Source organism: Oryctolagus cuniculus, chromosome 10, assembly GCF_051225735.1.
Source record: "Oryctolagus cuniculus isolate XC-2025 breed Fujian yellow rabbit chromosome 10, ASM5122573v1, whole genome shotgun sequence".
Classification (NCBI taxonomy): domain Eukaryota; kingdom Metazoa; phylum Chordata; class Mammalia; order Lagomorpha; family Leporidae; genus Oryctolagus; species Oryctolagus cuniculus.
In genome coordinates, this window is record NC_142876.1 from 79199962 (window position 1) to 79225427 (window position 25466).

Below are 25466 nucleotides of genomic sequence, written 5' to 3' on the forward strand. Positions count from 1 at the left end.
CTGTCTATAACTCTACCTGTCAAATAAAAAAAAAAAAAATAGTGGATGAAGCTAACTGTAATTCACCCAAGAAGTGACGACCAGTTGAAATAGGGTGCACTGGTGGAAAAACTGACATTGAGTCGTAGTAGTCTTATTTCCAAAGTCTAGAATTCAGCATTTTAAGTCCTTTTCTTCAGCTACGGTTAAGTTTTTAAGTCTTACTAGCATGTTTTAAAAACATTAATCATATGGAAAGAAAAAGATGATGAATTTTAGCACTACTGCGATAGCGTCTATGACTCAACAACAGAAAGTGGTGTTGTTGGAACCATCAAAAACAACAATTCTGTCTCAGGGAGAAAATGTTTGGTTGAAAGGCCGCAGAAGAGATGCATATTCAGTTACAGAGAGGCAACACCACCATGTGAGATTGTTTCACAAAAAGAAATTTCTAAAACGAGTACAGTCAAACTGTTGAGGAAACTTCATTGTTAGGGAATAAACATTGTGCAGCTCAAACCGTGCAGAGTGTAAAGTGTTGTCAATGGTAATGTGAACTCACTCGAAGCTGCAGAACGTGTTGCCTGCTCAGTGCATTTTGGAAACAACATTTCCATCAGAGTGAAAGCAGGCACCTGGAACCTTCCCTGAGTCCCACTGGAGATCGTACCAGTGCAGAGCAGCATGGGCTGGGAAGTGAGTCCAGCCTGGACTCACGCTGAGCAGCTTGGCCTTTTGCTATTGTTTTACCTGCCTTGCACAATGGTGGTTGTTTTGGACTGAAGGCCTTCCCAGTTGCCAGAATAGGAATTCTTGGCCAGTGTGTCAGGCTCCTGTGGATGTAAGAGCAGAACCTGCTGCTCCCTGTGACGGGGCTGGCCAGCTTGATGTTCTTGGGTAGCCTCCCTGACTTCTGTCCACTAGGGGTCCACATTTCAGACTCCATGGTGACCTTAGGAGACAGATTGCTACATCTGGATGTCTTATTTACATAGTCTTCAGTTTTCTCTTCCAACCTCTCCTTGCCTGCCCACTTATTCTTGGCTTATTAGTTTTCTAAGTTCAGCATGCTTGGGTTACTCTTCATTTTTTACTTATATTTTTCTATAATTCTGACCTAAATACTTCCCATGCTTTATTTATTTCTGTAGCTCCTTAAGTCACTTGTTACAGCACAAATCAGTCTATTTAGAAAAGAGATTTTATAGTGTGTCTTAACAGCAGAAGTATCCTCCATGGCCACAACCAGATAGTAACCTAAAATAAATACTGTGAAGGCAGAACAGCGACATAAACAGCAAATGGCAAATGATTTTTGTAGAGGGCAAGTGATAAGTGATTTTTGTCTTTACAGGCCATGAAGTCTGCATTGTAGCTACTGAATCTCACCATTGTGCCCCCAAGTTGGTAAGAGAAACTATGGGAAGGCTTCAAATAGCTTTTAGACAATGAAATTAAAAGCTAAGTTAATTTTGGTACAAAAAGTTTTGAAATCTAGGCATGAGTTTTTTCACAATACACATTTCCATGCACTTTTTAAGATTAGTTGATTTATTTGAAAGGCAAAATGACAGAGAGAGGGAGAGAAAAAGAAAAATCATCTATCTAATGGTTCATTCCTCAGATGGCTACAATAGCCAGGTCTGGGCCAGGCCAAAGTCAAGAGTCTGGAAGTCCATTTTGGTGTCCCACATGGGTGCAGGGGTCCAAGTACTTGGGCCATCTTCTGCTGCTTTCCCAGGCACATTAGCAGGAAGCTAGATCAGAAGCAGAGCAGATAAAACTGAAACCAGTGTGGCAAACGGGCATGCCAAACAGCAGCCTACTCCACCAGAGCTCGACGCCTGCCCCCTCCCTGAACTTCATTAAGATCTCTCATATATAAATGAATAGGGATGGCTGTGTCTCATGAAAACTATATGTATGGACACAGAAACTTGATTTCCACGTAGTTTTTTTCATGGCATAGGAATACTTTTCTTTTGCTTTCTTCCTCCGGCTGTTTAAATACATCCGTTCTTAGCTCTAATGAGCCCTATAAAAACTGGCAGCTAGCTTTTGCCCGACTGGCTGTGATTTGCTGGCCCCTTGAATTAACTGCTCCCTGTGTATCATTGCCTACATACTTCTACCTAAAGTGCCCATTTGGAGAGGCATAGGCATCGGCATGTGTTAAAGTGTCAGATGAACACCCAGATGAGTCTTTGTTCTTGACATAATTTGAAGGGTTGAAATGGAATTGGAGAGAAGAGCACTTCCTAAATATGAGATTCCATGAAATTGGTTGCTTTGTCTATACGCCCAGAGTCACCTGGAAGGTTCGAGTCTCGAACTTGAGCAGAGTCACCTCCGTCATTTCTGCTGACCATCAGTCAAGAATGTGAAGATGCAGGCACAGTAGCACATCAGTAAAGTGAGCAGCTGAGAAAGGAAGAGTTTTCTAGAAACCACCAAGATCAGTGATGGGGGGAGAGGAGAGATGAAGGAACAGCTGCAAAGATCTGAAAGAGAAAAAAGAAGTTTGGAGACTGGACGTTGGTAGAAACTTGAATGTTTTGTCAACAAGTCCGAGTCCCTCTCTGATAGCATCGTACAGTGTCATGGTACATGACACCATGTGTTACCAGTCCTTCTCCCCAGAGGTAAACATCTTTGCATTTGTGGGTCATATCATTCAACTCCGGAAGTTTCTGTTGATAGGCATCTCTTTTCCCTTGGCAGGAGATATAAGGAAATTAAATGATCTAGAATAGTATCTTCCTGGCCAGTGACTTTTGTCCTGCTTTGAGGAGGATAATCTAATACTGAATCTCAAATACAGGTGCCTCCCCATCCCCTTGGCCTGTATCGATCCCATTTTGCTTGTCTTTGGGACCGGGATCCTTGAGTTATTTCAAAATGCTGTATAACAATACCAGAGCCTGTGGCTTCCTCTCGGGGCTTGAGAAAGATTTTGGGGAGGGGGGGATGCAAGAATTTAGATGTTCGCAATTTGCTTTGTCCTCTGACTGACAAAACCACCGAATTCAGAGGAGAAGGTGATCTTCAGTAGCAGGGAAGCATTTGTACAAAGCATTCAAAGAGTAACAATTATTACTATAACCTGAAAAATAATCAGTCCTCATGTTACCAGCTCAGAAAATGTTTCTTATTTCAAAACAGCTTCTTAAAACAAAGTTGTTTCTTCAAGTTGCATTACTTTCCAGCATCAACATGAACCAAGAAACCTTATCCCAGGCATATTAGTGGACAGGTTCTAAAGTATGGTGTGTTAGTTATTAAATAATTACCCAAGTTGGGGAAAAGGTGCTGGTTTCAGATCCTGACTCAGCTACATATTGACTTTGTGAACTTGAAAAACATTATTTAATATTTTAAGTCTTAGTTTTCTCATCTAAAGATGAGAGTGAAAAAGTGCCTACATCATTATAGCATCTGAAAATATTACAATTTCTCGGGTACCTTTGGGTTCAATGAGACTATGAAAACCAGCTCATAGTTCCTAAAAATAAATAGTTCTTGGAGTTGTCACTGTGGCATAGTGAGTAAAGCTACTGCCTGCAGCTCCGGTATTCCATATGGGCACCGATTCAAGTCCCAGCTGCTCCCAGCCATGCCTGGGAAAGCCATGGAAGATGGCCCGAGTCCTTGGGCCCCTGCATCTAAGTGGGAGACTCGGATCAAGCTCCTGGCTCCTTGCTTTGACCTGGCCTAATACTGACTGTTTTGGCCATTTGGGGAGTAAACCAGTGGCTGGAAGATTCATTCATTCGTTCTCACTCTCTCTCTTTCTCCCCCCCCCTTCCTCTCTTCCTCTCTCTTTCTGCCTCTCCTTCTCCATAACTCTGACTTTTAAATGAATAAATAAACTTTTAAAAATAAATAAATGATTCCTATAAAATAATTCCTTTGTGTGATAATTCTATGCCTAATTCATTAATAATATTTTAATTATTATTTTGCCAGATATTTAAGCTGGAGTTAAATGTTAGAGGCTGTTTAACTCCAGGAGTCAATAGAGCTTTCAGTATCCAACTCACCTTTCTGTATTTTTGATGTCAGGTTTAAAATACTCTTTCCTTATGTAAACAGGCATTGGGCATGAAGGTAAGATAAGAATTTGGACAGCTTCGCATGAGTGACTGTTACCCTTGAATTCTCTTAAAGTTGCTTAACCCCAGGAAACATTGACTCACGTTTTCACACCTTAATGTCGACTCAGTTGCACTTGCTCACCCTGCCCCCGTTCAGTTTTTTCTCTGGTTTGTATTAATTTTGAGACTGAAAAAGGATGAAGAATCTATTCTGCATTTTGCTCACTTTCAAGTTTCTGTAGGTGACAGATGAGTCAGCCTGACAGGTAGCATCATGGTCACGGGCGTCGTCCCTTCCTTCCCTCCCCTACACCTTGTTCCAGTTTCTACATCTGGAGAATGGACATGACCTGCAGAAGTCAGCCTCTGACTCCGTGGTTCTCAGATTCTGTCTACACGATGCAAGAGGGCCACGCTGCGATGCCAGGGGAAGGTCAGGGGGTAGGTGGAGAGAAAGTGGAACCACGAGCCGAGTTCTCTAAAGCTGGAAACCAAGGGTGGTGGTGGTGTTTCACTTGAGCCCTCTTCCGGGCTCATTGCGGGCATAAACTGGATACTTAACTATGTTGGACCCATAGACCTCAGGTTCCTGTTTGGTGTTCGTTCTGCCTAATGGCAGTAGCAGAATTCGAAACCAGCTCTGTTTTCCCTACTTGGGTGTTACTTCACAACTTCCACTGCCATTGCTTTTGAACATATGAATCAGTGTGCCTGGTGACTCTGAGGCGTAGTCAGAGCTGTGAGTACTAAGGCAGACATCATTGAAGTAATCTCTAAATGTACTCAGTGGGACCACGAGGAACATTTTATCCCATGGCAAGGAGAGTAGAACTTTTTTTAAAGATTTTATTCTATTTATTTAAGAGGTAGAATTATGGCGGCGGCGGTGGGGTGAGGGGGTAGATAGAGAGGTCTTCCATCTGCTGGTTAACTCCCCAAATGATCACAGCAGCCAGGGCCTGGCCAGGCTGAAGCCAGGAGCTTCGTCGAGGTCTCTCACCGTGGGTGCAGGGACCCAAGGATCCAGACCATCCTCTGCTGCTTTCCCAGGCCCTTAGCAGGGAGCTGGATTGGAATTGGAGCAGCTGGGACTCGAACCAGCACCAGCCGGTGCTGCACACCCCACCCCTTAACAGATTGTTTCAGAACAGTAGCTTGTGGGGAACTCAGCCACAAAGTCTGGCAGCTGCTGGGTCTTAGTTTACATGTCCATAAGATGGGATTAATTTTAACTTAATGGCTTGTGAGGACCACATGAGAGACTCAATATGAAATATCACCATAACCCATTAGATGTGGTCCAGTGTGGTTTGTGAGATACATGCTGTGGGCATTTCAACTCTAATAAATTCACCCAAAAAACAGTATTGATTTTCCTCTGATCATGGCGAGTGCTTCAGCATTAGAGCATCAGAAACTTTTATTTTTGGTCCATGAATCTTGCAGCAGAACCTGTCCCCCAATTGTATCTTGTTATTCTAATGGTGTTTCTATTATAATTAGATTAGCCTCCTTTGAAATATGATTTTTAAAAATTTTCATTTTAAAAGGTAGCACTCCAGGGCTGTCATGGAATGAAATAAGGCTGCTTGTACAAAATTATCTTCTCAGTTTGGATCTGTGGCTTTCTTTATTTATTTCAACAGCTAGAAAAGTGATTTCTTCATCCTGCTCTCCTAATGAGGTTGTTATTATTTCCAAGTGTGAAATTGGAGTATTTTCCTTGGAAAAACCATTTCGTTTCCTCAACGTGTTTCCGTCTAGAATTTCTCCTTGTACTCCTTATTCTTTACTTGGGGATACATCCAACTTCTCAGATGCGGAGCATTTAGGACTGGATTTTGGTGAAGGTACCTTGCCATTCGTTTTCCCTAGGTTTCTACATCTCCCAAGGTAAGAGACGCTGAACAGAATGAAAAGAGCAAAAGCAAAACACAAGTGTGGACATCATTAAATGTCACCAAAATCCTATACTGTTTCTTTCTCATATCATGCTATGCAGTATGTCGGAATTCCAGCTGTTTCTTTACTCAGGGCAACTTTTGTCTTCCTCTGAATTTATCTGCATAGAACAATTCAGAGAATAAAACTGGAAGAACTTCCTTCTCAGTGTGAGATGCGAGACGCCCTGACCAGTTCCTCCCACACCGTGTGGGTACCAGAACTCAAAAGCTCTGCCTGCCTCCCTTTCTGCCTCCTCCTTCAAGGTAGCTGCTGTTCTGCTGATCTGCCCACAGACTCCTTTTCTCTTCCTGCAGCTCTGGTCTAATGTCTTTGAGCAGTTAGCTCGTCGCATGGCTAGGCATTTTCTACTGCAGTTTAGGCAGGGGATGATTTTTGCTAGACAGGAAGGGGCCAGGTAGCCTTCTTATTCAAGATGTCAGCCTTTGGGTCTGAAAATGGCCAGGAGACACGAGGAGAAACTGGAGTGACGAAATGCCCACGCTGACTCTATGGTGCTCCCAGAGGACCAGGGACATTGTAGCTCTTATTGGCTCATGGTTTGTTGAGTGTCTCCTGCTCTTCCAAATTGCTGAGTAGTAATGAGACATTCAGGTGATATTCTTTGAGGGTCAGCCCTGTGGCTTGGATCCTGCACAATAACATTTCAGCTCTTCACCACCTGTAATAGTTCTGAGGTTCAGATTACTCCTTGAATGTTTTTGTAGAATGAGAATTCTAAATAAAATACTTGTACAAGAGACTCTTGCCTTAATGTTGCATTCACAAAAAATACTTCTGTGTTTTAGTGGGAGTCACTCCATTATATATCCGTTATGCGTGCTTCCTGCTGTGAAAGCATTCTGGAAATGGATGTCAACCAAGGGAGAGTCATTCATTCCATACGTTTTCTAATTTCAAAAAATGTACACCGTCAATATTTTTTCTTAATTGAACAGTTTGTTGAACAGACGGGTGCTTTAATTATGGTGGTCTAAATTTACACACATTGCAGTGGTATTTTGCTACATTAATTACCTTACTTGTCAAGAGTAACAGGTAATTACTACATCAACTCACCCTCCTGCAGTATAGGGAAATACAACTTTATTTGCACAGATACAACAAACCGGAGGATAGCCACCGACACCTTGGTCTTTGCAAAGGGATGCCTGTTCTTCCCGTGTTTCCTTTCTAATGAGCAGGCTGGAGGTGAGCTCACCCTTCCTCTGTGTCTGTCCACCTCGGATGCATCTGCAGAAGCATGCATAGGCCCCAGGAGAGTGTGGACTGGAAGGCACCTTTGAGATCATTGAATCCGTCAAACCATCTCTGTACCATGTTTCCAGGAGGATTCTTGACTTTTCCAAGGCCACCCAAGACTTGGCACCACTTTCACCCCACCGTGCTGTTTTTTGGGTGAGGCTGAGTGCATTTTAATGATTTTTTTTATAATTATAGAAAAATCATTTAGTGTAGTACACTTTGAATATTCATTCATGTCATCTTCCTCATTTGAACTTCTAACCAAGGCTTTGGCTGCCTTACAGAGAGTATTTATCCTATATTCTGTTGAACTGCCAGGTACAACTCGTGTCATTGGATTTCCTCTCCAGTGTACTAGTGTCAGCTTTTATGACAAGTTGTGTTAAAATTCTACTTTAACATGTGTTTGTAAAGGCGTGAACATTCTGGAGCGTATAGGTTTGCCCTCAGCAAAATCTCGCAGCATTAACTCTCCTGGTTGCTATGGCACAGAAAGAAAGGATTTTGTCAGCTCCGAGGTGTGGTGTGGAATAGACACAATGACATAATATGGGTGTGCTATCTTAAAAGGCTCTGTCCGCTTTTTAGTCAAACACCTGTGACAAAATTACAAACTGTGGTTAGCGTAGAACACTTACAAGTGGTTTTGCAGAGCCCTCCACGTGGAGGAGCTGAGCTTGCAAAGAGGTGAGGCACCCACTTTTCTTCTTGCACCTGCCAGCAGGGGTGGGTGGCACTAGAAGGAAGTTCCAGAAGTCGGGGGTTGAGGATAGCACCTTGCAGATGTTAGGTGAGCCGGCTTGTGCAGCACAGGGCGGCCTTTGCCAGGCTGACGGACCAGGACGAGTCTGTTCCAGCCCTCAGCACGCTGGTATCTCCGATGCCTGTCGCACCAGCAGAGAGGCATCATTGCTGTTACTTTAGCTGGAAATCATTCTGTTTTTTTTTTTTTTTAACCTGTTAGATTATAGTTTTGAGCAACTGAGATTTCTCCTGGCTTTTTTGTTTTTTCACTAGAAAGAAAATATAGGGATAGTTCAGTAACTAGTGCAGCCACTCAGCAAGTAGCTGTTGGAGCCGCCTGTGTGACAGTCATCATGCTGTAGACGATTGGAGAGAGTGCAGATGCAGGCCCTGCTCTGGTGGAGTTGGCCTCTTGGTCGAGGGAAGCAGAGAGAGTGAGCAAAAGTCCGACAAAGAAGAACATAAGCAGTGTACAGAATGTACCTGGGAAAGCCTCTTGGGAGAGAAGCCTTTTGATTTAAGATCTAAAGGTTAAGACGGAGCCCCACCTACGAAGGGGGTCAGAGGAAGAGCCTTGTAGGCAGGGGGACTGACGAGGCCCAAACCTCAGAGGTGGGCACGTGAGAGTGTGTATGAGTAACAGAAAGACCCCAGGGCTCCAGGTGTGACTGGGGTGGGGCTGGGGGAAGTTGGGTCGTCAGCAGGGCCCTGAGCCCCTTGGCACGGGCTGGGTTTTCTTCTGAGACTGGTATAAAGCAGTCAAGGCGGGACCTGTCCAGGACTTAGAATGACTGCTGCAGGGGAGTGGCTCTCTGCCTGGCTGCTGTTGTCTCGATAGCAGGGCCTCCCTGGGAGAGAGGTCAAGGGCCTGGTCCCCTGAGGTTGGGCGAAGAAGCCTGGACGATGCCACCCCTGGGACAGGCTCCACCCAGCCTGCATGGAGAAGACGACCCTCTGCTGGGGTAGGGGCTGAGCTGCTGGGCTCAGGGGCCCTGGACTGGAAGCAGCGGGCTGAGGATGGGGCAGCAGCAGCATCGCCTGGCAGCTGGTTAGGAATTCACATCTTCTGGGCTCTGCATACCCTTGGGGAATCAGAAGAGCTGAAGTTGGGGCCCACTCTGTGTTAGAAGGTGCCCACCAGGTGGTTGTGATGAGATGGGAATTGGGGAACCCTGCTGTCGGCTCCCAGCACCAGCAAGGATGCAGGAGTTGAGTTCTCCAAGTTCACTGGTGTTGCAGGCGATGAAAGGTTAGGACCATGCCTGACCCAGCACTGGTGCTGTTTCCTTATGGGTTTATACGAGAGAATAGACAAGAATGACTGTGATTTTTTTTTTTTTTTTGCAGGATTACCACAGTGTTTATGAAGGCAGAGGGGGCTGGGTGTGTGAGAAGGGCTGGTGCCTTGTGTCTCTTGCTACTATTTTCCCAGATAATTTGGAAGAATGATTTTTGGTGTGAATAACTCCCTGCTTTCTCTCTGTCAGTGGTAGAAAAACAAGTGTTTTGTTTTAAGTTACACCATTGAGACGCTTTATGGGATGTAATAGCATTCTTTTATTTTTGTATTACTCAATATATTTGGCCGCCTTTTCCATTTGGAAGTCCTTACACTCCCAAGCTCTGTTTTTCAAGTCATCATAGCAGGCAGAAGATTGATTGTGTCAAGGCTTGGTATTTGTGCTGGCTCGTGTCTGTTTGGACCAACAGTGCCATTGGGAAAGCCCAAGACTGTTCCCTTCTCCAGCCAGCCAGCCCCATCTACCTGGTATACTCCTTTTCACCTTTGGTTTAATGGCTTCAAGGTCATTTCTTCCATGACCTCTGTGCTTAGGTCAGATCTCTGTGTTGATCATTCCCAGGTGCTTTAGTTGGTGTTTCCTGGTAGGCAGTGGCTTCATGAGGCCAGAGACCTCGCTTGCTTCAACTTCAGGCTCTCCTTTGCCTCAACCATGGTGGCTGGCACGTGGTAAGGACAGAGTAAGTCACTGTTCCATGAATGTGTTCCCGATGAATTGATTTCCAGCCACTCTGTTTAATAACAAGTGGTTCGTGGAAGACAAAGAGGATGCTAAGGCATGGTCCTATGGAGTGAAGGTGGGAGAAGGGGAGGCAAAGCCAGGAATAAGTATTGATTAAGGTGGGTCCTGATGCGGTATAAACCATCATAGCCAGCACGTGCTGCACTCGCTGCTGTGGCAAACCCGCACTTTTCAGTAGCTTCACATGTCAGAGACATGTGCTGTGTTCCCTTCATGTCAGAGCACAGCTGTTCACTCATGGATCCTGTACTGGGGTCTCCGGGATCGCTGGGAAGAGGCACAGGGAGCACTGTCGTCTTTGCATCAGGCTTGGAAGTGGTGCCTATTGCTTCTGCCCACATCCCATTGTCCTGACGTCAGTCACACGGTCATGGCTGTCGGGAAAATGGGGCAGTATAGCCTTCCTGTGTACCCAGGAAGAAGACCATGAGATGGGATCAGTTCCCTTGTGTTTAGGCTCAGCTGCTGAGGTGTGATCAAAACGAAGCACAGCACCTGCCGTGTCGGTAGCCTGCTCCCCAGTAAGCACCCTCTTTCCGCTAGAGTCCTGCAAGAACGCTCGCCCACAAGGACACTTAATTTTGGCATGTCAGGAGGAGAATGTCTTTCATTTAAATCCCAACAAAGAGCTCGTCTTCCTCTTCCTCTTCCTCTGCGCGATTCAGCGGGCTGGATTGAGGAGGAGCAGCTGTAGCGTGCAGTGCGTCCACATCAGATCACGTGCTCCCCCCGGGCGGTGACTCCGCGTCCATGCATTCTCCTGGTCCATGCATTCTGGCTCGAGTCTCGCAGGGTCTGTGTGTGTGCTGCAGCTGGCACCGTTGCTCTCGTCTTCTCCTGGGAAAGAGGTCCACGGTGATGCTGAGGACGAACTGGAGCTGTCTTGCTTCTCACTGTCTGGGCTCAGAGAGGACTGTGGGCCAATGTGGACGTCTTCAGGAGAGGAGTGAAGTTGCTTTGCAGACAAGTTTTTGGTTTCCTAATCTCAGTTTATTTTCATGCAGAAAAATGATATGAGGAATTGTTTGGAACACATGAAGTATGTTTACCTTATAACGCACTTCCAAAACAACAAAAAGGAAAAGAAGGAAAGATACCCTGGTTTTCTCGCTGTGTCCTTCAGCGTGGTGGCCCTCAGGAGAGGAGCTGAAACCTTCACCTGTCTTGAGTCTTGCTCCCCGCCAACGTTAGGGCCCTGCACAAAGAAGGCGCGGTGGGAAGCTCGGCGGGGCCGGTGGAGTTCTGCTGTTAAGCCTGAGGCCAGGAAGGCTGTCGGCGCCAGACCACGCAGGGGCCTGTAGGTCACGGGACAGCTTTTGGTTTCTTGAGTGCTGGGGAGCCATTGAGAGAATGCAGGCAGGGGGTGAATTCAGGATGAGAGGGAGGATCAGTGATGAAGGAGGATCGCGTGTATCGTGTGTCTTTCGGCTGTTGGGGAAGAGCCGCCAGGGAGAGCGTGAGTGCGAAGGCAGCATGGCGCCCTTCTCCCAGCTGACAGTGAGGGCTCCTCCCTCCTGCACAGAAGCTGCCTGTCAATCAGGAGCTTACCAGCCCAGCTTCAAAGCAGGCAGTGCATTTGGGGTAAATATTTATGAAATGCCAAGCTTCGTGATCAAGATGTATTTTGTTTTTAATGAGCAAATGACTCAGAATTGTTTGAAGTTATTAAAAGATAAATTATTGTGTGCCATCATGGAAAAAGGAAAGAGAAGAAAGTGTAATTTTGCATCCAGCAATTTATTTACTGCTATAATCCGCAAGCAATCAACCTCTTTAAACAAAATTATTTAATTCCTTTTAAAGGCTGGAAATATAAAAATTTAATTTATTTATGGAATCTCATTAAGAGGACTTCTAAAAAGTAAGGTGGTCACCTCAGTTGCTTCAAGGAATGTTAATTGAGAGCACAGGATGCCATAAACACTATGGGTAGTCAGAAACCATTAATACCTGAGTATAAATGAGCAACAAGTCACTTCTAGATTGTATACCTAATACTTTAGAAGTTACTTTGTTTTAGAACATCTAGAAAGTGCAAACATTATAAATCTCATCCCTCTAGGGCAAACACTGAATTTCATGTTTTCTGTTATTGCCTGGCACATAGTTTTATGGATTTTTAAAATACATTTATTGGATAAGCAGAGGGAGGGAGGGAGGGAAAGAGAGGGGGGGTGAGAGAGAGCTTGATCTCCCATCTGCTGGTTCACTCCCCGCAAATGCCTACAACAGACAGGACTGAGCCAAGCCAAAGTCGGGCAGTCCACGTCTTCCACCTGGGTGGCAGGGGCTCAACTACTTGAGCCTTCACCACTGGCTCCTAGGGGTCTGCATTTGCAAGAAGCTTGGAGTTGGGTTTCAGGGCCCGGATTTGCGCTTAGGTACTCTGATGGGGACGTATGACTAGACTGAACACCCACTCTGCACATATTTTTATATAGTTTAGAAGTACTAAAGATACAGTTTTCTGTGTTATTTATTTCATGGCACATCACAACAAGCATTTGCATGTATTTCCCCATCCCCGGTTTCAGTTTTAGTGACTGCATTTTCCTGTGTCAGACAGGACTCAAATTTTCTTGCATTTGTTCTGTTTTGATTGACATTTTAGGTAAAACAAGATTCTGAAAATTTAACCGTTGTAAGTCTGAAATCATCTTGTACATCAGCTGTTAAAATAAAACATTACTGGGGAACTGAGACTTTAAAAAAATCCATGTGTGTGTGTCTCAGAGCTCTGCCACCACCCCCGCCCCAAAAGAAGAAAACCAGATTTTTCTTACAATAACTTAACATTCTTGAGGAATAGTGGGGAATGGATTTGATACCTTACTTCTGACATATTCAGTCACTGGACACACAGCTCCTACCCTGAAACTGGTTAACAAAGAACATCCTCCAAATCTAAGAGAGCTGTTTAGCTCTAACTTAGGGAGACTTCATGCCTGATTTTAAAACTTATGGTGGATGTCATTTCTGACTTCCTGGCATTCACTCTTCTATGGCATTTAACATACCTATTGCTTTCAAAAAAAAAAAAAAAAAAGTCCATAATGGAAAGTCACTTTAAGTCCTTAAGGTAACCATTACCTATGTTAACCTTAACGCAGGACCTTGCTCTACTGACAGGAAAAGCTTCAGATTTTTCTTCTCTTGCAAATATGACTTGGATTTTGCCCAGAAATGCACAGGAAGCCTGGAAGCTGTTTCTGTGGGGGCATGGGCCCGTGGAAAGGTGGCAGGACTTAGCGGAAGAAATGACCTTGGGGGAAGCTGGGTGCTGCCAGCTGTTGTCATTTGAATCTTTGGCAAATGAAAGCTCCTCCCCCTTAATATCAGTTACCCATTCGTGGTGGTCCTGAGTGCAAATCCTCCCCAGGGCCCATTTCACCTTACTTCATGCAGGAAAACTCTTAAGGTGCTAAGATTCTGCAAACCCTCCCAATCAATTTTCCAAAGCCCACACTGGCAAACAATGGCCCCCAGGCCACATGTGGCCCAGTGCCTTTCTTTGTAAATAAAGTTTTATTGCAATGCAACCACATGCATTTGTTTATGCATTGTGTGTGGCTGTTTTTTCCTACTACAATGGCAGAGTTGAGTAGTTAAATAGAAAGCTTATGGCTGCAAAGCCTGAAATGTTCACTTGGTTTTCCTTTATGGGAACAGCTGATCAATCTCTGTTCTAAATTATAACTAAAATATAGTAAAATGCCTCATGTGTGTTAGCCACTATCCCATTCTATAAAAATGTGTACAACATTGATTACCCAACAGTTAATATAGGTTTAGCATACATTTTGTTTTCTTTGAAATGTGACCTTTTTGTTTTTGCCACCAAGAACATCTGAAACACATTCCCTTTGGTCCTTGCTGGCTTTTCAAAACCTCTGTGGAAGTTCCCAACATTCTACCCATTGTATTGCAATTTGACACTTTGCCCTCACACTGTTTTTTGTTGCAAATGTTGTGTTAAATTTGGAGGATGTTAGATTTTTCACCTTTAAGCAGCATCGAAAAATGTTTTAACTTAGAAATATCTATTTTCCATAAATTTTGGATATTAAAAACCAATTAGGGGCTGGCGCTGTGGCTCCTCTTCCGATCCAGCTCTCTGCTATGAGGTGGGAAAGCAGTGGAAGATGGCCCAAGTCCTTGAACCTCTGCACCCATGTGGGAGACCTGGAAGAAAGCTCCTGGCACCTGGCTTTGGATCGGCGCAGCTCTGTCCGTTGAGGCCATTTGTAGAGTGAACCAGCGGATGGAAGACCTCTCTCTCTGCCTCTGCCTCTCCTTCTCTGTAACTTCACCCACCTTTCAAGTAAAATAAATAATTCTTTAAAAACCAATTAGGCAGTTAGCAAGGGAAATGTCAGCTGGATCAATGTGCTTTGGTACTTGCTTGTACTTCACTTCTTAGAGGGTCAGTAGTATCATCTGTAAAATGGGAGTCAGATTTACTCACTGGGCTACATGAAGATGAAATAAGGAAAGACTTGCCTGACACACTCAGGAAAATCCTCAGCTGTTCCTTTCCCCTTTTCCACCCTGAGCATACTTAAAGGAACGGATGGTCACCAGAAGGAAATACCTTCTGGAATATTTCCAATTCCACAGCACTTTTACTGACCCAGGTATGCCCAGAGACTATCAGAAAGTCCCACACGTTTGAGAGTACTAGAAGCTGTAACAACAACAACAAAACCACAGAGGCTTAGCCCAGTGCAGGTGTACCCACTGCAGGTGTATCTTAGGCAGTTCAAAGCTGGCACTGGTTTATGGGGACAGGAATGGTAGTGGTTCCGTGCCGTACATGCTCTTCCCAGAACTGGACTTCCCTGGCCCAGTGGGTCCTGTATCTTAGAAACCAGGAATTGTCCTCTCGGTGTACAATCAAAGGGGGAGAGAGGGTGTTAGGGTGGTGCCAGAGGACTCAGGATCCCAGTAGAAGAAGCAGTACCCACTTCCGACTATTTGACCAGAACTCAGCCACACAAGGCCCCACCCAGCCACACAGGATGCTGGGAGATGCAGTCTAACCAGGTGCCCAGGAAGAAGAAATGCACGTGGTGGGCATCCCCCCAGTCTCTGCCACAGACAGAACGTACTTTGTAGAGAGATTGTGGGGGCGGGTGCTTAGCACACACCAGCTGCCCAAGGTGCCGATTATCTAAGAACCTATCTCCAACAGGTGCCCGTCAAGTAGCAGTGCTCAGAGGTGCTCATGATGGCCAGGCACCATTTATCTGGTACTTGGTGAAGTATATTTTAAAAATTAGCCTGCAGTCTGAATCTGCCTCCCACGTGTTGTGTGCCATTTAGGCATTTTGGCATTCTAAAATTACAGATCTATCTCTAGCGAGTAAGTTTAGAAATACATACTTAAGAAACATTGCATGCGGCATGCAATGACATTTTCATTCCCAAAGTGATCTGCATGGACTCGTATTTATTTTGCTTTCTTTATAAAATCAGAACTCACACACAGTATTGAGGAGAATTCTTCATCCGGATGGCAGATCGAGCGTTTGTTGAAATAGTAGCACTGTTATTTAATTCAAATTGAACCTCTTATAATGAACCACACTGGGAGTATTTTTCTTTTTCCAACACCTCTAATAGATCTGAGCACACTTTTTTAAAAAAAAAAAAAAAGTTATTTAGTTCGAATTATGATTATATGAATATTTTAGGATTATAATCACCATTAAACGAAGGACAAAATTTATCATACCAAATTAGGAAATTAATTTAAAGTAGAAAGAACTTGATCACAAGGTTTAGTAAGACTTGAAACAAAATGTATAAGAGCATGCTAAGGAACCCTTTAAAGAAACAACAGTACAGTTTTACATTCAGTTTGAAAGGATACACCTGCATTTATTAATGTTTATGAGGATCATATTTGAGACAGTTTAATCAAAGATCAGTCTTTTCTAAGGCTGAAAGAGCACATGAAAGCAGACTGGTCCTTCCATGGAAAAATTCACTTAAAGTCTAACCTTGCTCTCGCAAAGTTAATGAAGTTTATTTGAAATAGAAGTTGCTCTTGACCATGTTGACCCAGGGCTCTCAGTTCAGAAGTCAAGCCCGTCCCTGGACATGTGTGATTCAAAATATTCCTTGCCTGGTACTCGTGGCATTTCCTGCCGCCTGTCACTTCGTCCTTGACCGCGTTGGAGGCAGAAAACGAGTTGACCAGGTTGGTTTTTCCAAGCAGCCGTGCCTTATTTTCGTGCGGTGCTTCTTTGTTATGTGCGAGTTCACATTTGCTATTCATGAAACACATTTTAATCAGTGACCATATCAGACAAATGGAAGCTAAGCGCTGGTTAGTATGTTGAAAATAAACATGAGGGTTCTCATTAATGTCGCTGTCTGAATAATTAGTTGAGCATCGAGTCCTGAGCCGCAGTGAGAGCAGGTTGGCTTCTCCCTGGAACGACAGGCTGACAGCCCTGTCTTGGAGCGCGGTCATTAGTGTGGCCCACCGTCAATGTCACGTTACTGTGTCACATTAGTGTCCCCTTAGCCGAGAAGCCAGACCTACAAATTATCCTCCCACATCCCTGCAAACTGTATTTGTGAAACCTGCGATCAAGTGTGAGCAAATTATTAGCACGGCTCATAAATTAACTAGTTTACAGGCTTATAACATTTTACAAGTAGATAATAAAGGGCCGAAAAGTTTTCCATTTGCTTTGCCCTGATGTGAAGGCTGGGAAGTGCTGACTTCCACGCGAGGAGTCCACCACGAGCAGTGTTTGTGAAGAGCAGCACACACAGGCCGGGATGTTGGAAGCAGTGTTCGCAAATGTAGACCGAGCGGGAGGAAGTGGAAGTCCACTGCAGACAATATCATTAACTTTGTTATCTCATTACTCTGATGAGCCGATGACAGTGGTCCCCTCTCCCGGGGTGGCAGTTGTTCATTAATGAGTTCACCAATTAACTTTGAACAATTACAGCCTTTGCTGCCTGAAATTATCCTAAAAAGTATATTTGATGCATTCTTATCAGAGTCCTAAGCTGCCTTGTTTCAGAGGAATAATGCCAACACAGCACATCATAAGTGAATGAAGATTTTTAAGCCATGATACATAAGCACACAGGTTAGGGACACGAGACAACCAATACCTAGAAAGCACACCGTGGACAAACATGGCCTGAATTTATCTCGGATCTATGGGAGACACCCTCTGGAAGTACCATCTCTTAACTCTCTCCTGAGCTCTGGTGGACAGATGGACAGCGCACGGAGTTTCTGGAGAGATGTGACTATTCGAATCAGAAAACTTCGTGGAGCTCCTTCTCAGTTTCAGCTGCTCCGTGTGACTGGGTTTGGAGGCATGCACACTCACAGCGTAGTGACTGGGTTTGCTGTTGAAAGAGAACCACACACATCCTGCACTGCATGCTGTCACCTCTTTCTGTGGTTGCGTTTTCTGATGTGAGAGAGTCCCTTCTGTAATCCCAAGGGCCTTCTGGGTGGCATTATCTTCTCAAGGATCTGTACAGAAAAGAGCTGGCCTGGGAAACCTTGCTACTGACAGCGTCGCGCAAAACCTTTCTGAAAGTGCTTGGGGGATGAGTTGACTTGTTTACCAGCAACTTGAACTTCCTTGGAATTAGATTTGGTAAATGGTCTACTAATAACCCAACTCGGGCAGGAAGGCGTGCAGTCCTAGCACGTGCAGTGCTGCAACCATGAGGAGGCCGTGGTACATCTTCTGCATCTCACAGGCAGCTACAGGGGGGCGGGGCTGACAGGAGAGAGCTTGTCCATTTATTGATTTGGGGTTGGGGAGAGGCGTGCGTGCGTGTCCCCTGCTGCTTCTATGGGATGCACTGGGAGAGGCTAAAAGACCAAAACTTAAAGTCATCATCTGGCCTCATGGGGCTTCACACCCTTATTTCTCACAGTGTGTTCATATTATGAGAACTTAGCCTAAGAAATAGGACATTTTGCCAAGTTCAAGGACACTAAGTGAGTGGTAGTGCCGTCAAGACTGGGAGTTTCTATCCTTCTACTGTAATTCTGTACTGAACTCAGGTTATAACGCACTAGGCCGAATGCTGGGTCTTGAAGGGAGGGAACAAGATCGCACTTGGACTCACGACTCTGTGCTGAGGTTCAGAGTGGCGTGCAGCCGGGAAGGCCGAGGCTTGTGCGTCTGTATCTTCTGTGTAGCATCACAGCCTGCACATTCTCTTAACCTCGCCTTTTCTTTTTGCTTTCAGTGTCTCTCGGTGTGTTGCGGTCCTGTGGCGTTATGCATGCCCCCTACCTGTGACTCCAGGTTTTTTATGGCTCTGAGACACGTTACAAGTTCAGGGTAAGTGGCAACCACCACCGACACCATATTCGGCCAAAGAATTGCCCTCCTCCTGGGCAGGCGATGCAGTAGTTGGTGATCCCATAGCGAACAGTGGCTGATCTCATTAACAGGCAGCACTGCCAGAAGCTCTTGGGCATCTCGTGTATATGTTGCTCCCCGCCCCCCACTGGCTTTGTTGTTTTATGAAGAGTCCATAACTTGATCTTGTTGGTAGGAAGGTGACCTAGGCAGGGTTGGTAGACTCTCGGTATGCTCACCTTCTTGGCTGTGCAGTCTCTCTAGCGACTAGCCAGCTCTGCTCTCGTAGCACAGAAGTAGCCATGTCCAGTGCACACACCAACAGGTGTGACTGTGCTCCTGGGAGCCCTTGTTCACAAACAGGGGCCATGAGCCATATTCAACGTGAAGGCCGCCTGTAACCTGTTGCATCAAAGCAGGGGGAGGAACCTGTAACCCGGACACCTCTCTGGGTTGCTAGTGGCTCTGTCTCCGAGCAGTCCATCTCTCTGGAAAAAACAGCCATAAAATACACTCCTGCCTCGCATACCTTGCAGGGCATAGCTGCAAAGTTGAAACCAGATAAAATGTATTTGAAAACGCTTTGAACGTTTCCACGCTGCGCACGCACGGCTCCGTATAGTCATTCTGGCTCACTTCGAGGAGTGTGCCTTCTTCACCTTTTTAATCACATTGGGCTTTCATGAGCTAAATGAGTGTGGGGAAAAGCGCGTTTATTTTCTGAGTAATGTGGTTTGTCTGTCGGTTCCTTTTCTTTTACAGTTGATGGACAAGCTGTTGAAATGTCTTTTTAGTATCAAATATGGATGAAGGGATATACGGGGTAGATTATGGCAGGCTAAAGATCAAATGCCAATGAAGAGCGATTAAATTTCCTTTAATCATCAGAATCTGAGCGTGCTTTAAGATCTTCCACCTTTAATACAGGCCTTAATAAATAATAATGCTTTGGATGTCTACAAGTATGTTTGAATTTCACAAGTCGTGCATGTCAAAACATAGAGACAGGTTAGGCAAACACGCTGCCTCAGACCAGCAGTGCTCATTAAGGGAAAAAGTCAGACCCAAACAAACAGCTTTGGGAATAGAGGAGGAATAAAATCCCGATCCACGAATTTTCTAGGTTTTTTATTTTTCTTCCTGAAAGTCATCGTGTAGACATGTTTTCCTATCATTCTATCAGATAAGAATGATTTTCTAGTAACAGATAACGACTGCCCAAAAAAGTTGCTTGAACATCTCTCTCATGAAGACATCTGGCGAGAGTGGTGTGCCTTCCTCCTCTTTCACATGTTCAGTGGTGTTGCTGCATTCTCAAGGTCACGGCGTGGCTGCTGGCTCTCTGGCCATCGCCTCTGCATCCTGAAGGAAACAGCCTGACATTCCAGCAACACAAGAGTAGTCCTACCCGTTGAGGCAGACCTCTTGAAAGAGCTCTCCCGGTAACTTTCCCCCGGGTCTTCTGCCGCCGTCCCGTTAGCGACCCCTCCCTGTAAGGGCGTCTAGAAAACGAAGCCTTTAACTTGAGCAGGTGGGTGTCCCGGGTACATGCTGGACGCTAATACTAAGGAGGAAAAGGGGGCTGGTTACTGAGTGTCAGTTGTGGTTCCTTACGCAAAATCATGACGGTGATTTTTCTTACGTGTTTTTAAATTTTCAGTGACTCCCTAGTGCGTTCTGTTGACGCACGTGTTGTTTGTTTTACACATGTTAGAGCTTCAGCCTGTGTGATTCCCGGCAGAGATACACATCTCAGTAAATACCGTAGGACCACAGCATCCTTACTAAAAGTGCCGTGGCAAACCTAAGCAATACGTCCCCCCCCCCCAAGAGCACTATACATTAAATTTCAGAGCTGTACATACACCACAGTGTTTTCTTCCCATGGATACATGCTCGTGTCAGGCCTGAGGACCAGTGTGAGCTTCCTGGCTATGTGCACACTTGTACCCGCGGCTGTTAGCCCCAGTAAGTGCACAGCACGTCGCTGATGGCTTCTCACTGTTCCTCTGTTCTTAGGACAGCTCCAAGACCTGGGCTGAACCATTCCCCTGTGCTTTAGAATGTATTCTCTGCCTCTGCTGGCCTGTGATGATGTCCATGAAATGTGTGAACACGTTCTCAAGCACAGAGTGCATTCCTGCTGTGGGTGCCGCGAAGTAGCTTGCTGAAGAGTGCCTGCTCTGCCCTGCAGGCCTTAGATTCAAGTCCCACCTCTTCCACCTGCTGCCTGAGCCACCCTGGGCTGGTTACTCAACCTTTCTGGCCCGCAGCCACCTCAGATGGGAAATAGGGACAATCATAGGAGCAGGCTGACTGTGAGGAGTGAGTGAGACGTTGTAAGAACTTCCCAAAGGCCCTGGCATGCGGTGAATGCGCATGGGCATGTTGCCCTGGGCACCCCAGGTGAGGTGGTTGAGGTCCCTGTCGTCCAGGCCCCTTTAGCATCCTCTGGCTGTTGCGTTGGTGGATGTCTTCCTGGTGGACGATGTCTGTTTCCCAGCCCAGGGCTTCTCCCCTGGCGTTCCCTTGTGAACTCTAGCAGAGGCTTGGGGAGGTGGCCCTCCTGTCCATGTTCCAAGATGGCCGCAGCCCTGTGTACGAGTGGCCACCTCCGCTGCCGGAGCTCAGATCTCTGGGTCCCGTGTTGACGCCTTCTCCCAGAGATGTGCAGTTCTTTGTCTGTTCCGTTTTTGACTTACGCAGACCGTGGGCTTGCCTCGCAAGCAGAATCCACTAACTGCTTTCAAGTTGGCACCGCTGATGATGATCTGACACCGTAGGGTTTCGCTTGTGCAGGCTGTTGCTGCATGATGTCAGTCTTCTGCCTCGTGCCCTTTCTCTGCTTCTGTGCTGACTGTGCACAGCAGGCCCTGGGTGCCCACACATTTTCTTAGGATTGGCCCTCAAAGGACAGTGTCCCCCACGTACAGAAGCTGCTGCATCACTGTGGCAAAGATCGTGGATGGGGTGGTTGACAGCGTGTCCCAAAGATTGGGTCGCAGTGGTGGCTTTGGGACCGTGCCTGTCTCTTGAGTTCTCCAGCACTGTTGAGTGACACGGGTGGGAGTCTTACCCACCTGTAGTGAGGATCCTGCAGCGATCACTTCGTGAACAGTGACTCCGCCTCAGGGAGGCTGCGCCGAGCCTTCCTTGGGCCGGGTCCTGGGTCTGCATCCCACTGACACTGCTTTGACCGGGCCCGCTCTGTAGCGATAGTGGCCTGAAGAGCCTGCCTGTTCAAAAGACTCTTGAAAATTGTGCTTCTGCCACTTAGTTTGCAATATTTTCCATAAACACCCTCGCTGTGCGCTGATGGCACACCCCGTCCTTGCCCCTGGACCATCGAGGAGTCAGCATGGACTGAGCTCAGTGTGTTCCAGCACTCCTGTTCACAACCCATCAGTGCCCAGTTCCAACCCCATCTCCTTGGGGAGCTCTTTGCCGACTGCTGATGTTAAAGGAATGGCCCTACCCCATTCTCAGTATTCTTGCTCTTGTTTGTTTCATTGATTACCGCTTCTGTCACTTGGTGAACACACCTCTTGACCAGATAAGTAGCAAGTAGCAGGTCTGTTTCATTCTTTGTGGCTTTCCTGGTGCTCACAGTGCCTGGGATGCGACAGGCACACGCACAGTCAGGCTTTGTTGAATCAGTCCGTGTACAGTTGGGGGTGTCCCTGTGAATTTCTCTGTTTGCAGGGCTGTACCTGGGTGAGGGAGTCATCACCTTTACTGTAGGAATGGGGGACCACCCTTGGGTTTTCTCCGGAGCGTTCCACTGCTTCCGCTTGGGAGGGGCTGTGCATCATCTTCCCCATGAAGACAGAATCATTTGCATTTGGTCCTAAATCATATTGGGGCTGGAGGTGGAGGTTGATTAACAACGTTGGCTTCCAAGCTCAAATCCTAGTGCTCTCATTCACTAGCTGGTTGTCCTTGGTTGGATTATTTTGTTTCTCTGGGTCTCAGTTTCATAGCAGTATTACCCATCTCAGAGTGTTCTTACAAGGGTTAAATGATACCTGTAGAATGCTTTGCCCAGGACCCTGAATAGAATAACTGTGCTGTTGATTTAGAAAAAATCAGTAAACACTCTCAAGAGCTGTGCTGGTGTATCTGTCAACCTGCCCACATTATAATACGCAAGGCAGGCCGGCGCCGCGGCTCACTAGGCTAATCCTCCGCCTAGCGGCGCCGGCACACCGGGTTCTAGTCCCGGTCGGGGTGCCGGATTCTGTCCCGGTTGCCCCTCTTCCAGGCCAGCCCTCTGCTGTGGCCAGGGAGTGCAGTGGAGGATGGCCCAGGTGCTTGGGCCCTGCACCCCATGGGAGACCAGGAAAAGCACCTGGCTCCTGGCTCCTGCCATTGGATCAGCGCGGTGTGCCGGCCGCAGCGCGCTGGCCGCGGCGGCCATTGGAGGGTGAACCAACGGCAAAAGGAAGACCTTTCTCTCTGTCTCTCTCTCACTGTCCACTCTGCCTGTCCAAAAAAAAAAAAAAAAAAAAAAAAAAAAACACCTCAATATAATACGCAAGGCAGGCTCACTTTATAAAGAAAAGGGGCTTGTTTTAGTTCATGATTCTGGATTTTCACCATCTAAGGTCAGGTGGCTCTGTTGGTTCAGCCTCTGATGATGACGTTCTTGCTTCCAGAGTCCTGAGGTAGCACAGGACGTTCCCAGGCAAGAGACAGTGTGTTTCTGTCTACACCTGTCTCCGTGTGGATGCTTCCTCATTGCAAAACCACCAGGATTCAGTTTTGGGGGCTCCATCCTAATGATCTATTACAATCTAATCACTTCTCAAGAGTCTTACCTCTAAACACCATAATGGGATTAAATTTCTACCCTCTTAGGATTGTTAACGTGAGATTTTGAGAACCAAATTCCTGCATGAGTTCAGGTGCCCAAATCATATTCACACCATAGCAGCCAATGAAATTCCTCTTGAGTTTTCTTGCCATCTCCACATTAGAGGTGGCAGAGATAGCAAAGAATGTTGATTCCTCACTGTAGGTGCTCATGCGTCAGGTGCTGCATTGACCTGAAAACTAGAAAGTAAAAACTGAGCCAACACTGGGGTAGTTTGTTTTCTGAGTGTTGGCTTGTTGGCTGTTGGATACTTAATGCCCTGTCTCAGATAATACAAGCTGTGTACCTCACCCACTGGGATGCCTTAGAGTTTGAAGCCTGACCCACATCCGCAAAACCTTGGAAATGTGGAGTTTAAGGTGCTGCCCTGTCAGTAAGCCATCTTGTTGGGGATTTGGTTCACCTTTAAGTTAATCAGAGCTGGTTTGATATCTGCCTTGCAGTGGAAAGTGTTTTAAATTTCTATAAGTTCTCTCCATTATTTTTTAAAAGTACACTAGATATATCTGTCCTGAAAATTCACACACTCCTCTTTTGATTGAAAATCCAAGCCTATATAGGTGGAAAGGAATGAGATATAAATATCTTTCATTGTGAACACCAATTTCTTTCACCTGCTTAAAGACGATGGTCTATTATTTGTGCTGTATTGTTCCAGCATGTCAGTGGTTGACATGTGTTATTCATTGTGATTTTGTGATGTAAAAGTTAAAGCACGGGAAGAAGCAGGCATTTAGCCTGGCAGTTAAGGTGCCCATGTCCCACATCCCTTACTCCACACTGGAGTACTTAGGTTCAAGCCCCATCTCTACTCAAGACTCCAGCTTCCTGCCAATGCGAGTCTGGGATGCACCAGTGATGACTGACACCCCGGTGGGAAACCTGCTCAGCATGCCCAGCTCCCAGCTTTGGCAGCCAGCTGTTGTAGGCCTCTGGGGGAGTGAAACAGTAATCGGGGCTCTGTCTCTATGCCTCTCAACAGAAAGAAAAAGAAAAAGGCTAAAGCACAGACAAGGGCCCAACTCTCTTTGTATCACATAACTTTTTATTTTCGGTGGAAAAGGTTGAAATATATCAAGCCACATATTCTTATGAAATGACTTGTTGAATAAAAGGTGTTACCTAAGACATTAAAGTGATCATTTATGTTATTAATTATACCCTTTCAACTTATAAACATAGCGGGGCTGGAGCCATGGCTCACTTGGTTAATCCTCCGCCTGTGCTGCCGGCATCCCATATGGGCGCCAGGTTCTAGTCCCGGTTGCTCCTCTTCCAGTCCAGCTCTCTGCTGTGCCCCTGGAGGGCAGTGGAGGATGGCCCAAGTGCTTGGACCCTGCACCCGTATGGGAGACCAGGAGGAAGCACCTGGCTCCTGGCTTCGGATTGGCGCAGTTCCAGCTGTAGTGGCCAGTGGGGGGTGAACCAATGGAAGGAAGATATTTCTCTGTGTCTCTCTCTCACTAACTCTGTCAAATAAAAAAAAAAATAACAATACATGCTTAAGATAGGGTTGAAGCCATCAACTTTGATTCTCTGTGTCATTTTTAGTAAAGAAAGAGATAAAATCTAACACATGTCAGGCAAGGTGAGTGACCAAATGAAGAAGAGCTTTTGCTGGACTCCAAGGAAGCTTCTGGGTAGCTAACATCCAAGTTTTCTGCATCTCCAAAAATACATAACACCTGTCTCCAGTATTATTTCAGAAATTGAAATAATAATCCCCGAAAAGGGAAGCAGATCCATGCGATCGGAGACTTGGGAGGGCTGCGTGCATGGGACCCTGGCAGGCTCCTGGACCTTACCCTGCCGTCTCCCCAGTGTCCTGGTGCCTGAGGATCTGCAGGAAGCCCTGGGAGCTTGCTGGGACACCTCCCCTGCAGTGTATTGATCTTTTGTTATATCCTCATGGTCTGGTTTGGGGCAGTGGCCTCCTGGGGCCGGTGACACTGGTCCAGGTGTGCTGGGTTGCGTCTCTTAGTGCCAGTGGCCTGTACCCCTGGTGTGCTGGGAGCCTGTGCCTCATCTTCATCCATATCTGTCCCAAGTCATTTAATCCTCCCAACTTCATGTCCCCTCCCTAACCACGGCAGTCTCTGCATTTACTCTAGAATAAGTCGCACTCAGGCCTTCTTGGGTTCATTTAGATATGTGTACCTAGAATAAT

At 46.1% G+C, this 25466-nt stretch overlaps 1 protein-coding gene across 10 annotated transcripts in view; it reads left to right on the top strand.

Annotated features, from left to right (window-relative positions):
• Positions 1–25466, top strand: part of FOXP1 (forkhead box P1) — a 465689-nt gene that overhangs the window by 41649 nt on the left and 398574 nt on the right. For 5 of the 10 annotated variants that reach the window (XM_070050577.2, XM_051852212.3, XM_089305428.1 and 2 more), the window contains exon 2: positions 18311–18405. The gene's annotated coding sequence lies outside the window, so the exon portion shown is untranslated. Of the gene's footprint in view, positions 1–18304; positions 18406–25466 lie in introns of those variants that run through there. The other 5 variants (XM_070050597.2, XM_070050583.2, XM_070050590.2 and 2 more) reach the window with 1 other exon arrangement.